Genomic DNA, 8691 nt, shown 5'->3' with positions numbered 1-8691 from the left:
CATCTCTCCCACGGTGGAACTGAGAAGGGAGAGGCGGACACTGATGGATCTGCGGGATGGGGCGGAGGGGACCTTATCACCGGGCAGCCACCACTCGCACCCCACAGTGTGAATGAAGCATGCATGTCTTCCGTTGTTTCTTACCTATGTTAAGATGTAACCGTTGTTCTAACTACTTTGGTACCGTCCAAGATAATGTGTTAAGTATCCTCTTACTCTGTATGACTGGTAGTTTATCCTATCGATTTCTCTGCCTTGCCACCGATGACTTTGTAATGCCTGGAAGGTTGTTGTTTATTATCAATAATAATGTTTAAAAAAAAAAAGGCTGCGTAGCGCAGCCGAGGCAATGCATCACCTGTGTCATAATCCAGGCTGCCATCAAGAGATTTGGGATGCGAGGGCCTGTGTCTGGGAGGCGTGGGCACAACAGTGGGTTCAATGTGAGCTGCAAAGTCAATGCGGAGTCCTTGCGCTGGGATAACCCTCACAGTAGAGGCGATGTGTCAGTTCTACTCCGGGTTGTGCCGCTCAGCAGTGGAGATGCATTGGTTCTTCTGTATCCACAGATGGGCAGGCAGAGCCTACTTCCAAGGGTCCAGGAAAAGAGTGACACACCTTGGGAGGGTAGGACTCACAGATGGCAGAGTTCAGGTGATGGGTTCAAGGTTAATGGAGCTCTAGTCAGAAGGCCAGTCAACTAGTCTATGGAGTCACTTTTGGGTCCTAAGTTCAAGAGATGCAGGCAAGAGGGCAGCAGGAAGCAGGTCAGCACAGCAGGGCAGCAGTCCAGCAGTGTGGAAGTCCTTTCAGCAGCACAGTGGATCCTGCAATATGTATTTGGAAATGTATATATGTGGGGCAGGGGTGGAGGGGGGCGAATAACAGGATAATTGACTGCAGGAATGGCGGCTTTATTCATAAACGAAAGCATTTTCCGTTCATCAGCCTGCAACCAGCTAAGTGCAGGGATTTGGGAAACGCTGCTGCTGCGGGGGCTGGCTCGGAGCGGGGATAGGAAATGTCAGCAGGAATGTCAACTATTCGGCTTTGTAAAAATAACAGCTCGACATTTACTCAGTGGTCCAAGTGGGGGGAAAAAAGTAGGGGAACTGTGGGCAGAGAATCAGAGGGCAGGAATAACCGAAGGATTGGATCAGTGGGCAGAGCCAGAGGTGTGGCAAGAATGCGCAAACATCCCAATTTTTAGTATTTGTTTGGCATTTCACTGCCCAGTTTAATCAACTAATGGATACACATGATTATTTAAGGTTATAATGAGTTATTGACATTAAAACACATTCACAAAGTGGGATATACTTCTAATCACAGAATGTCTCAAATACAATAAAATGTGGAAGCACAAGCCATTTGTCGCCGAGCCATGGAGTTTCTGTCATCAGCACTTCTCCCTTTTTCCACAACAGCAGTTCAAACATGAATGGCAAAATATCCTAGTTTGCAAATGTTTTCTATATAATTATGGCTCTGCCATATTTGCCTCACAATGCAAGATCTGCTGCATGATCTGACCATTTAAACTAATAAATTGTTTATAGCTCAAACGTATCAAACGATATCAAAAAATGTGACTTGTTTTGCTGCGGAGTAGATGACTTATTGCAAAGGTTGACTGGTCACCTTTCTCATGGCTGCATTTGTATGTTACACTGGTAGTAATAAGGCAAAATCTTTCCAGAGACTGTTAGCATGTGTACACATACCAAATAATCAAGTATCAGAAAATTTACTGCATTACTCTGCAGCCTTTTTTTTAATGCATAATTTAGTGAACACTGCGGCATAATTTTGTCCTCCTTTGCTTGCTGCATAATTAATTCCATTGGCCCCACAGCAAGCAGCACATGGTAAGGTGCTTGTGAATGAAGCAGAGAGACTGAAGTTTGCAAACTTAATTTGGTGTGCACACAAATTCTGCATTGCCAATCCCTGGTGAGTTGCAGCTACTACCTCTGAAACAAGGCCAATGGAGGTACCTATGGGTGAGGCAGACTGGCCTCAAGGGCAGGTCCGGCCTCAGCACTGGTGGTGCCCTGTGCATTAATGTTTGTTATTGCCCCCCAATGACCACCTCTGACATGGATTCCCTCACTACCACCCTTTAACAGTGCCCCTCAAGTCTCCATAACCACACTCTCTCTGATGCATTTAATTTGATTTACAGCGCCGCTCATACCAGTGGAGGGTGTCAGAGCACTTTACATCACGCACATTACTCAGAGTCAATCAATATGTTTGTAAATCACTGTATAGAAAATGTTACATAAGACTAAGGACTACAAGGTGTAGGAGTCACATGACAACCATACTAGTAGGCCATATAGGTTAATAGTGATTGGTCTGGAGAAACACAAACTCAGAATTTAAAACGTAATACCGTGGTTGAAGGTTCTCTTTAATAATCAGAATTGATTTCTGTCCAAAAGAACACTTTTTGCAACATTAGGATAACCAAAGACTGGGGGAAAAACACAATGCTCTAATTTATATCTTTCAGTTTGTATGCAGCTCTTAGATGACAGTTAATAGCGCACTGTTCTATGTTAGGATTTTAACTTATAAACTGCAAGCAACAAAAGGATTTCTCTGACAGAAGCAGTAGCCCACTGACCTATTTACATTATGTGCACTTTGTGATCTGCATGGTACATGTTCTTTGCAGCAGGCACATTAACCCTATGTGCTACCTTTCCATGAGTCAAAACTTTCACTAGATAAAACTCCGATCTCTCTCTAGGAAGAACATTAAACACCAGAGTCATCATGACATTTTTATTGTTGCCGAAAATTGCTGGAGGCCAGGATGGAGGCAGCAAGCGCTTTTAAAACCTTAATATACTTGCAATATACTTGCAAATATAATGCCTCCACCCAAAGTCAGCGCCGGGTCACACCGGTTGCACTGCCCTAGAGCTGGCCCTTCTCAAGGGTCCTGTGACAGAGTCACTGTGGTTCTTGGCTTTGCTGCTTCATAGGCCTGCCCGCAAGACTGGAGGTGAACTTCAGTATCGATTGTGGTGGACCTTGAAGGTTAACCCATACTTGCCAGTGCTAGGGTCCACCTGCTGGTGCTAAGACACCGGGGCTTCTAAAGTCTTGCGAAGCCTTCTAAGGTCTAGCATGGGATTGTGCTCTCTCAGGAGAGTGCTCTGGTGGACTGGTTATTAAGGTTGAACCTGGTTCCCCAGTTCCAAATTCAGCAGCTCTGGCCATAGTGCCACATCCTCTCCCCCACTGAACACCATACTGCCCCACTGAGAGAAACTTGCACTGCCTTCAACTACAACCCAATTGCTGCCGGCTATAAACACCTGAAAATTCTAGGTTGTGGTATTATTTTCAGGGAAAGGCGCCACAGAGAATATTAGCTTAGAAATCCTAGTAATGAAATCGAATATCCCACGGTGCTATAAGGTGAGGAGAACCACCCTACTCCTCAGAAACAGGCCTAAGCCCTGTGTAAACTGTATAACTCCTTAGCACACGTGTAATCAATTAATTCACATAAGTATATAGCGTGTTTCCACAAGTTAATGATACAAGAAAATACATATGAGATCTTCTTTCTTGCTTCTTGTTTTCTTTAATAATGCAAAACTCCCAATGTTTGATTCCAGCCAACACGTGTTTCGTCGTACACGGGATAAAGTTTCCCCACGACTTTTTCAAGGCTGTGTAGTTGAAAAAAAAAAAAAGGGAATATGTATGGTGGGATAACGTCGATATTGTTGTAACATCTATGTTATTCAGAAATTTACAATGGTGAACACCAGTGTCACAAAGGTGCTCCTAAGATGAACCAAAGGATTTATGGAAACAACAACATTGGCAAATAACATAGAAAGTACCTCTGAAAACCAGTAGGTCTATGAACCTAATAGTGATGGAGAGTAAATAGTGATGATGGTGGCTAGTACAATCCACCATCCAATAGTTGTTAATCCTAAGAAGAATAGGTGCATATAAACGTGGTAGGAAGAATTCAAACTTAAGACTGGTGTGATTTAATCTCTAAAGTGATAATAACGTGAAAGAAGTGGGGTGATGTAAGTGGACCCAAAGTAAACTGACTAATTTTAGATGAAAAATATAAAACATATCTACCTATGTTCCAAGTATCATTATATCTAAAGAAAAGCAAGAATATTAGACACATGTATAAGAATATCGCTTGGTACTGACAAAGCCATAACCAGAATGTCTGATTGGTATTGAATTTAAAATAAAAGGAAACAACCTACTTGAAGTGCGACAATTTATTCAAATCTCAGAGGAAAATGCTGTCCTCAAGTATATAACATAGTGTACCAAATCTGTATCACTTCGGATCAATATTTCTTCTGGCTGTGAACAAAAAATATAAGCAACCGCTAAGTCAAAACCGCTAAATATCTCACATAAATCTATTCACATGTTAATAGTTAAACGTTGTGAAAAATAAATGGATAAGTCCTATTTTCAATCATTTACCGCGTGTGATAGTGAGAAGAATCTCGCATGAAAACGGTAAGAGGAAAACAATACAACAAGTTGTAGCCGCCTGTACGAAAATATAGGGAACAAACGTGTGATAAACTGAAAGCGTGCACTTATCAATAAATTTAACAAAATTAAAAGTAGGTGTGAAAACACGAATTGCTCAGAACCCCACTGTATAGACCAATATAGCCGGTCTCAGATAAATAAGTGAAAAGCAACTAAATCTAAAGATAAAAATATATGAAATGGAAGGACTCTTAAGCGTACGATTACCGCTAAGAGCTATACATCTGAGCTAGACTACAACGAAATCGTACTAAATATGGCACGAAAGTCAAGAGACACTGAATAATATAATCAATCAGCTGTTCCCCGAACACACCAAGTCTTACCTAATGCCGATTCATTTCATAAATTCTAATTGAAGAATCCGTATTTCTCGTAACTGTATTAATGCGAACAGAATTTAACACACAACATCATTATATTTAGAAACCCAGAAATGGTAGACCGCGTAGTGCGTGGTGTACGTCAGAGGTAACCGACATGAAAAAAGGACTAATATACAAATATCTACTACGGCAGCCATCTTGGAAAATCGGGAAAAGCCAGAAATTCAATTATATCTAAAGGCTACGTGGATAGTCTATGCCCATAATGAAAGGTTGTTACGGTGCTGAAAATAGAGTGGTCAGATTTTAGTGATGGTATAGAACCTATAAAGAGAAAATATGAAATCTTATTGGATCAATGTCCCTATTAACTCTATGGAAAGTCACATAATGCTTAAAATATTGTGAGAAAGTTTGTTTGTTAATTATAAAGTTTTGATGATAATTATATGAAGATGAGTATAATAAGTGGTGAGCAGTGAATGGTTAGGAAACAGTGGATTGAAAATGATTATACATTAACTCTCCATCCTTTAGGGTCAGTACAAATAATAAGCTAACAAGATAATAACGATAAATAGAAAGATTACATTTTTCACAATAACAATAGAAGTTATCCAACATGTTAAAAGAAATTATAACACAATTCAAGATTGTAAAATCTGAACTTGCAAAAGGCTCTTTGAACAGAACTATCATATTTTCCTGAGTCATTTATGAGCTGTCTCATCTCTTACCCAAATATGTAAACATCAATTGTCAATACATGTACTCATTTGCCCAAAAAATAATGCAGTTCGTGGTCGATGTTAAGACCCTGTTCTACACTGTGTAACTTCAAAATCCATAAGGCTTCTCTTTGTCTGAGAGCAAGTTCCCTGTTGCCCCCTCTCGGGTGTCTTGGTACATGTTCTATTCCATAAAATTCAAAGCTACGGCTCATAGTCTGCGCAGTACAAATTGACATATGTGCCGCAAGAGGGTATCTCATATCCCCCTGTTTAACTGCTCTAATATGTTTGTTGATCCTTTCTTTAAGGGTTCTGAACGTGCTACCAATTTATTTATTTTTGCATTTACATTCAATAATATACACAACAAATTTGGTGAGACAGTTGATATTAGTATAAATACTATACTGTCTACCTCCTGGTCCTTCAAAGTTCGTCTTTTTCTTGTATGCCCACCTACATGTGTTACAGTGTGCACAACTGAAAAAACCTGCTGAGTGTTTGTCTAACCAATTCGTTGGTTTGTCTAGTGTTGGGTAACTGGGACTCAATATATTTCTAAGAGAGAACCCTTTCCTGAATGTGATGTTTGGTTTGTCCGTGATGAACTGCTTTAGAGTGCTGTCTGCTTTCAACAAATGCCAATGTCTGTTGAGGATCTTTCTTAGTACGTTAGACCAGTTGTTATATCCTGTGATCATTCTGATCTTCTGATCTGAACCCTTTGGTTTAGGTTTTTCTTTCAATGTGTCTGTCCGTGTGATTTTATCAATTTGGAGTTCTGCCTTCTTAAGTTGTGTTCTATTGTATCCTCTTTGTATGAATCTATTGAGTACGTCCTTTTTGTGTGTATGGAATTCTTCATCCCTACTACAGTTACGACGTACTCTTGTGAGTTCTCCATATGGAATGGAGCAAATCTGGTGATAGGGATGTGCACTGGATGCATGCAACAGGGAATTACATGCAGTGGCTTTGCGATATAACCTGCTATTGATCGTGTTGTCATGTATATAGAATTCTACATCAACAAAGGAAATTTTGGTTTGGCTGTGTTCCATAGTGAAACGTATATTGTCTTCAAAGAACCCTAAGAGTTTGGTGTGGGTGCCCGTCCAAATCATTATGCAGTCGTCTATATATCTGCCCCAGAAAAGAATAGAGTCATTCCATTCGGAGCCCAATGCGCCCCAGATCCTCATCTCCTCGAACCAACCCATAAAAAGGTTGGCGTACAAGGGAGAGAACCTGGAGCCCATTGCAACTCCTTGTTTCTGTCTATACCATTGATCTTTTAAGAGGAACATGTTATTATCTAAAATTAGCTCAACCATTTCGATCAACATTTCGGTGTGGTTCCAGGAGCTAGCTGCCCTTCTGTTCAACATCTTTTTCACTGCTGTTAAGCCATTGTCCCTTTTAATGCTGGTATATAATGCTGTCACATCTAGTGTTACCATAGTCATGTTTTCTTCCCAGCCTAGATCAGCTAGGATGCCCAGAATATGTTTTGTATCTCTAATATACGAGGGTAGATTGTTCACTAGTGGATTCAGGAATATGTCTACGTATTCGGAAATTCTTTCTGTAGGTCCACCAATTCCTGAAATAATTGGCCTGCCAGGCGGAGAAGAACGGTTTTTGTGTACCTTTGGTACCGTGTAAATACACGGATATCTAGGTCGATCTACCTTGAGATATGATAATTCTTTGTCATCTAGTAATCCCAGTCCATGCCATCGTCTCAATTGTGTGTTGATGTAATCTGTTAGTGTCCATAGGGGATTGCCTAGCAAGGGTTCATAGCATTCTGGGTCATTAAGTTGTGTCATGATCTCTTGTTCATAGTCAACACTGCACATAATAACCATGTTTCCTCCTTTGTCTGCTTCCCTTATTGTGATTTCTTTGTTACTGCTAAGGATTTTTAGTGCAGTTCTCTCATTGTGCGTGATGTTGTCCTTATTAATTTTGGTTGCAGTGTGCCTATTGTCATGTTTGTCTAGGTCAGAAGCTACTAATTTGTGAAAGAGGTCTATATTATTACCAGCTGTAAGTGTGGGCGTCCACTTGGATTTGTCCTTAAGCATACTTGATATACTATAATCCATATTAATATTCAAGTCTCTCATAATCATCTCGGAGGTAACTACCTCATCTTCACAGTCTGATAATGACAGTAACAGTTTAGTATCTAATACATCTTGTATGGATCTTTCATTGGATACCAACAGACCAAGATTTTGCTGCATATTTTTATTCAATGTATTATTCAATTCAAAATGTTTTTTCAGTTTAATCCGTCTCACAAATTTAAAAAGACCGATTTTGGTTTCACAAATGTCGCCAACACTATTTGGGCAGAAACTCATACCTTTGGAGAGAACTGAAAGCATATCTTTAGTAAGCTCAATATCACTTAGATTAATGACAGATACATTGTTTACTTCTTTACATTCCATGATCTGGTCCTCACTCCTGGCCGTTCTATTTCTCTTGCCCCCTCTTTTACCTATCCTTGTTTTTCTACTTGTACTGGTCTGTGGTTCTCCCTGTTTCCTTTCTTTATTCTTCTCACTTCTAATAAAAAAACTACTTTCATTATTAGACAAGTTTGTAGGATCCTCTATTCTATCTAAGTCACTGTCACTAGTAGGTGCCGTGTCTAATGAGGTAGTACTGTAGTTGACTGACTTAGCTGTCCCTGTATTTAGGGGTACTGTTTTGGGTATTAAGTAATCATACTTTTTTGCGAATGTAAATATCCTACCATTCGCATAGTCAAGTTCATCCCTTTTCAGTTTCCTTATCTTACGTTGTTTAATATCAGCCACATGGCGTTGTATGATGTCATGTAAGATTAGGTAGTTTTTTTCCGTAGCTTCCGGTAGATTAAGATCCTTGATCTCTGACTCTAGTTTTTCTATTTCTTTCTGAAATTGTGCCACCTTCCTTTTACAGTTTTCAATTAGTATCTCCATTAGTTTATTAGAGTTGTTAGTTAACTCTTTTTCCCAGTCTGCTAATAGGTCTGCTTCTAGATCCTCATATGTTGGTAGAATTTGGGA

General features: G+C 40.0%; 1 long non-coding RNA gene across 1 annotated transcript; it reads right to left on the bottom strand.

Moving 5' to 3' along the window:
* Nucleotides 1-2331: 2331 nt before the first annotated feature.
* LOC146808891 (uncharacterized) lies at nucleotides 2332-5005 on the bottom strand. The gene is made up of 3 exons (XR_014966276.1): nucleotides 4893-5005; nucleotides 4263-4365; nucleotides 2332-3692 (listed from the first exon to the last, which is right to left on the bottom strand). It is a non-coding gene; the product is annotated as an uncharacterized LOC146808891 (long non-coding RNA).
* Nucleotides 5006-8691: the final 3686 nt, after the last annotated feature.

The sequence above is a fragment of the Triturus cristatus genome, chromosome 7 (assembly GCF_964204655.1).
Source record: "Triturus cristatus chromosome 7, aTriCri1.1, whole genome shotgun sequence".
Taxonomy (NCBI): Eukaryota; Metazoa; Chordata; class Amphibia; order Caudata; family Salamandridae; genus Triturus; species Triturus cristatus.
The sequence above is the reverse complement of the archived record's forward strand: the minus strand, read 5'-3'. Positions and strand labels throughout refer to the sequence as shown.